This window comes from Mus musculus, chromosome 10 (genome assembly GCF_000001635.26).
Source record: "Mus musculus strain C57BL/6J chromosome 10, GRCm38.p6 C57BL/6J".
NCBI lineage: Eukaryota > Metazoa > Chordata > Mammalia > Rodentia > Muridae > Mus > Mus musculus.
Genome location: NC_000076.6, coordinates 83,106,846 through 83,113,412, shown reverse-complemented (window position 1 = coordinate 83,113,412; position 6,567 = coordinate 83,106,846). Strand labels below are relative to the sequence as shown.

Below are 6,567 nucleotides of genomic sequence, written 5' to 3'. Positions count from 1 at the left end.
TGTGTGAGTGGCCCCGTGGCAGGGACTTGGTCTTTTCATGTCCAGGTCTTTCAGGCTAAACACAAAATTAGCACATGAAAAAGAAACCCAAGTGTCACATCTATACCTCTGCTCAAACTCAACTCCCCCTCCACCACCCCAGTCTCTCCTCCAAGGTTTGGTGTAGCAGCCCTGGCCTGGAGCCAAGGCACTCCCTCATGCTGTGGGGACCCCAACATGTCTGCTAAAGAGCTACTTCCTGGGCAGACATCAGTGCTGTATCTGCTTTAAATGCCCTCTTATCCACTCAGTGCCTTTGTGGAGTCCTGATGTCAGCACGCTGAAGCCAGGAGCTGGGCAGGAGCTCACATGCAAGTGGGTTCATAAACAAGAGCCCCTGGGAAACTGGGGGAAGGAGGATGGGCAGGTGTGGTCAGTGTGCAGCTGTGCAGCTGCTCAGGGTCTGGGAACTGGAGGGTTCCATGTTCTACAGTTCTCATCTTTAAATTCTCAACCATTTCTACCAAGGGGCTCCAAGTTGTCATTCAGCATTGGGCCCTGAAAATTATGTGGGGGAGTCCTGAGAACCCCTGGGGAAGTGGAGAGGCCCATTTTTTCGTGTGCTAATCATATGTTAGGCCCTGGGAATGGCTTCTGGGCAGCCCCCAACTTGATTCTACAGGAAGCTCTGGGCATGGCACTATTCCTCTGGCTTAGGAAACCAGGCTAAGGGCTACCCTGAGACAGACCATTCCCCAGCTCTGACCATCCTGGATAGGTGTGCAGGCAGGATGGGCTGGTGCCATTAGAGGCAAGGGATTCTGGGGCTCTGGAAAACAGGACCCAGCAAGTTTCAAAACCAATACTTAGGAGTCTGGGCAGGGTGCCAGCAATTTCCACCCAGCTGTCAATACATGATGAGTTGAATCATTAGACGCCAAATATGAACAGGAGAGACATGTGAACGACCTGCCTGCAGCCATGGCTGAGGAATTCAATGAAGAGAGCTGTGGTGTCATCTGATGTGCCCATTCCCACGGGGACCTGCCTTACTGAAGCTTTCTTGGTTTGGGAAGGTACGAGAGAGCTCTGCTTTGGGGTCAGCTCCTAAGCATCCCCTTTGACCTTGGTGCAAAGATGGGCAGTTTATGTCCCTGTGGGCCTGGTGCACCTTTGGCTGCTATAACAGAACGCCTGAGGCTGTGTACGTAATAAAGGGTGGAGGTTAGCTTGGTTCACTGTCTCGGAGATCCGAACTCTGGCCTTTGCACTTTTCAGCTGGTGGAAGAAGCAAGACAAGAGAACTGTACTCTGGGCATGAAACATGGAAGGGCCTGCCTCCTAACAACAAACGTTCTTTGGGCTAAAGTGGTCCCCCAAGAGTGGGAACTCCCCAGGGAATGGTACTGATGTCCTCAAAAAGGCTGAAGCCCTTAACATAAGCAGCTTTCAACACTGTGACACTGGAGACCCAGTATCAACAGGACCCACGGTGGAGACCAACCACATTTTCACCATACAGCCACTCATGAAAACTAGGGAAATTAAAAAAAAAAAAAATCTGTAGCCTGGGAACAGCTAGGTTGAAATTTGTTTCACAGACACAGACACAGACACAGACACAGACACAGACACAGACACAGACACAGACACAGACACAGACACAGACACAGACACAACTCTGGCTCCCGAGGGTCTAGACTGGGACACACTCTGGTGGCCTGGCTGCAGAGGGCTCCTGGACCCCATTGCCTTGCCGGTCAAATCTTAAAAGGGAAAGGTCAAGAAGCTTGGTCACGAAATCTTGGGGTTCCAGACCCACACCGCCAGCCGCCAGCCTGCCCACACATCAGCGCCTTTCATGTAGCACAGCAGGCACAAAGGTGGGTGGTTTGGGCTTTGCCTCCAGCAAGGGAAGAAGGCATGAAATACTGGACCTGAGACTGTGCCGGGATCCGTTGAGAAAGGAGAGGTGAGGCCAGGTGACAGATGTGCGCAAAGGTCTAGGGTAGGGGGATGGCTGGAAGGGTAATAGGGACTTGGGATGAGGCGCAGAATTGGGGAGGGACCTGCTCTGACTGACAGAAGCCATTTCCAGCAGGGAGGGGGAAGCCAAGGCTCTGTTACCCTGGACACAGAAACATGTTTCATAGAGCATCCATGGCCCAGAGTCAAAATCTGTGCCTTCTGAGAAGGAAACTGGAAGCACTTCAAACACAGTGCGCCTTGACGGGCTCGTGTTGTGCCTGACAGCCCGAAATAGAAATCTTTGCCCTTTTCTTTTATGGAATGTGTAAAACAACCCTAGGTGGCTGGGTGTGAGTGGTTGGTGGGCATGGTGGGGTGTCAGCATGAGGTAAGCTAGGGATCAGCTTCCAAGGATGGCTGGATGGAGCAGGAGTGCTGCTGTGATACCCCTCCCCCAGGCAGAAACAAGGGAGAATGGGCTCATTAAGATCCTCGTGGCAGAGACCATGTATCACTGTGGGGAGTCAGGGTGGCAGGAACTTGAAGCAGCTTGGTCACATCAGGAACCCAAGGTCACGATTAGGGAGCAGGGGGTGAATGCACACAGTACAAGTGCTCAGTGGGGCCTCCCTGTTCTAAAACAATCCAGAATCCTCTTCCTAGGGAATGGTGCCCCCCACAGTGGAGCATCATCCTACCTCAATAGAGCCCATCACAGAATCCACATGGGCCAACCCAATTTAGACAATCCCTCATTGAGATTCTTCCCCTGTGTCAATGTGTCAACAGTTAACACTGTTTCCATCCCAACCATCCCTTACTTTGCTCTTGGCAGTACTGGGGATTTGAACCCAGGGCCTTGTGAATGCTAGACAAACAGGCTATCTCTGTTCTATATCCCTAGCCCCCCTTTTTTAGTTCTTATTTAGAGTCAGGGCATCACTAAGTAACCCAGGTTGCCCTTCAGCATGTGATCCTCCTGCTTCAGCCTTCCAAGTAGCTGAGGCTACAGGCTTAAGGACCTGCTCCTAAGCCCAGCTTTTCAATATGTGCTGGTGTCCCAAGATGTCACCACATGTGTTCTGTGCTGCTTCAGAACCCTGGCAGATTATCATATAGCACTCGTGTTCTGCAGCTGGCAAGGAGCCATGGGCTCAAATAGCTGAGGGTCATCTCCTGTAACTTTCACAGGAGAGCTGTGTGACTTAGGGAGAGTTGTTAACTTCTCTGAACTTCAGCATTATCACCTGCCTATTGAAATACACCGTCTAGCCTTTCTCCCGCTGGGACTGAATGCATAGCATAAGCAACTTAAAAGAAGGGAGGATTTATTGTGGTTTACAGTTTCAGAGGGTTCAGACCATCGCCCAGGTAAGACCTCATACTGGTGGGAGCATGTGGCAGAGGAGAATCTTCACTTCAGGATGGACAGGAAGCAGTGTGTGAGGAAGGGACAGAGACCAGGCAGAGACAGGCCAGCCTCCAAGGCCCTATCCCCACAGCTGGGCTTCAACTCACAAACTTCCAAATCAGCAGCTGGGAACCCAGCATCAGTATAAGAACCTGCAGTGGTCAGATTAGATCCAAACCAAAACAGCGAGTGTGCGCCTAGCAGGGCTGGGAAGACTGGATGCATGTGCAAAGCTGGACACAGTAAGGTTACCACCACCATCGTGGCTGCCCGGGCCACCAACGCTGATCCTGTCTTCATTGACACCAGCATCACATAGTCAACAGGCACAGACCCAAGGCTGGGAATCTGCTGTAGCCTCTCCCTTCCTGGATGGACTCAGAGATGCACTGAACACCCGAGGCTCAGGGACTGCAACTGACTGACCGTCTCCTTCCGTATGCTGTGAGCCTGAGATTCAATCAAGCCTGGTGACTGAGCCGGGTGTCTGGGAGTCAGGTAGCAGAGTGAGACTGTCAGGGTAACGGGCATGCAGACAGAGAGAGACAGAGAGAGACAGAGAGAGACAGAGAAGGGAGAGAGAGACAGAGAGACAGAGACAGAGAGAGACAGAGAAGGGACAGAGAGAGTCAGAGAGACACAGAATCAGATACAGACAGACAAACAGAGATCTAGAGTCCGAGAGACATAGAGAGAGACAGAGAGACAGACAGAGACAAGGAGAAACACAGCTGGAAGAGGAGGTGGAGAAAACCAGAAGCATAGAGGATGTATGGACGTATGGACGTATGGACGTATGGAGGGCTGTGGAATGCTAGGCACGGCATAGCTGCTGTACCCATACCTAACAGCAGCTGTGTCTGCAGAAGATCAAAACAGCCAAACTTTGAGAGTGGGGCGGAGCTCACTAGGCTCCACCCCTAACCAGGGAGCTCTTGGTAGTTGATGGGTATGTGGGGGTGTGGCCAGTGGTAGGCTGCCCATCCTCAAGCATGTAGCCCCTACATCCATGCCCAGTGGGCAATACTAAATGAACTCAGTAGGTCACTTAAAGGAAGAGGGGAATGGGGGGAGAAATTAAATTAGGAGGTAGACATGCCGGGGGAGACTGGGGGTTGAAAGGAGGGAAGCTGTGGGGGAGGGGGTAGGATATTTCATTGTATACATGTATGAAGTTCTCAGAGCAGAAATGAAAATCTGGATATGACAAGTACATCTGCAACCCCTGTTTTGGAGGCGGAGGGCTGAGATAGGAGGGCTATACTGGTGCTTGCTGGCCTCCAGCCTAGCTCCAGGTTCAATGAGAGACCCTGTCTCAAGGGGATGAGCTACATCTGACATCGTCCTCTGGCCTCTACATGCATACACACACATGCACAGGCACACAGCTGTACACACACACACACACACACGCTCACTCACTCCTGAAACCAAGTCCCACCGTGCAGCAGGAGGCCTGGAGATTCAAACAGGAAGGCAGCCTGTATCCACAAACACAGCTCAGCAAAACAAGCCTAGAATCAGCTCACCCAGCAAACAGGGCTCCTTCACACTCCTGCTCTTCCTGACCCTGTAAAGTCTCACAGTTTGCCTGGCGCTCAGGGGTTCGTGAATGCTTCTTTTAAGGGTCACATGAATAGACAAACGTCCTGCTCTTTAAAAGGGAAGTTTTTAGTGACATAATTGTCAGAGGGAACGCTGGTTAGAAGGGCTTGTACGGAGAGTTACGAGGCTTTCCGAAAGCCTTTCTTATTAAAACACTCACAATAAATCCTTTCCCAAAATAGCTCCAACGAACTTGGGAGAAAGCCAGTCATAATTAGTGGGAAACCTGAAATGCAGAATATTTCTCAAAAAAAAATTGCAATTCTCATACTTTAAGTCCACACAGTAGAAGCGACCCGCTGCTAAGAAAGAGACTGTGTCTTTCATGAACAAACGGGCCTCGTGTTTGGCCGGTGTCCTTAAGGAGGGTCAACAGTCCTGCTGTGTGCTGTGTGTTTAGAGAAATCACGGGCTCTCACTGGGCCAAGGGTTGGCGGCTCTGAGTCCCTCCAGCCAACCCAGCGTCCCCATCCTCTGCAGTAGAGCACCAAGGGAATGCCATAAACGCGCAGAGCCCAAGTTGATGAGATTTCCACTGTTTTCCCTGCAAGATTTTTGAGATGAGAAAGAAGATGGAAAAATAAATGATATCCTGTAGTGCTCCACTGTAGTGCTCCACTGGACACAGACTCGGGTTCCCATGGCATCTACTGAAGAGTCCTCTGGAGGACGGTTCAAGAACCTTGTTTTCTTTTTAGAATGAAATAGCAAAACATCAGCATGCTGCCGATTAGTCTGCTGTTGGAGACCCAGCATGACCCTGGGAGCCCTGAAGGGCATGCTCAGGGCGTTGTGTGAATCATCAGACATTTGCCTTTTCTTCTGAACCTGGGGCCCCTCTGGTTTCTCATTGTAAGGCGAGGTCATTTCTGTAGACTCAGAAGGGTTTACACAGCTGCTTAGAGACAAAGCCAGAAATACAGGCTTCAAAAGTTCACTTTGATTTTGCCTAGTGCTGAGGCTTACGCAGCACCTTGCCTTCCCGTGTGTGTTCATGCTGTGTGTGTGTGTGTGTGTGTGTGTGTGTGTGTGTGTGTGTGTGTGCTCACGCATGCGCACACATAAACACCAATGTCAGACGTCTTCTTCAGTTGTCCAAACATTTCCTTTTGAAATAGGGTTTCCCACTGCACCTAGGGCTCTCGGATTTGAGTAGATAAACTGCCTGTGAGCACAGGGACCCTCCTGCCACCAACCCTGCCCAGTGCTGAACTTAAGGATGTGCACTGCCACACCTGGTTTTCACATTCTGGGGACACTCCTGTCCCCATTCTCACCCAGCAAGTGCTTTATTGTACTGGTCTTCCTACCAGCCCCAGAGGCAGGGCTTCTAAGGATATAATTAAGATAGGAGAGGTCACAAAGACCTGGTCCTTGACTGTCTGTAGAAGGAAAGAAGAGAGACACAAGAAGTGCGGGCACACTGGCAAGGCCACGAGGACACAGCTGGAAGAAGGGTTCATGGGAAACCAGCCCTGTGTTCATACTTTTAGCTTTCACAAGCCTGAGAAACCAGCTCCCCCATGAATGCCACCAGTCCTGGGCACCTTGTTATGGTGGTCACAGTCTACCACAGCACCTGAAAACAGAGATTTCAGTTCAAG

The 6,567-nt window shown here is 50.9% G+C and overlaps 1 protein-coding gene across 3 annotated transcripts in view; it reads right to left on the bottom strand.

The window, feature by feature from the left end:
* Chst11 (carbohydrate sulfotransferase 11) overlaps positions 1–6,567 on the bottom strand; it is a 211,465-nt gene that overhangs the window by 82,492 nt on the left and 122,406 nt on the right. The gene's annotated exons all lie outside the window — the stretch shown is intronic.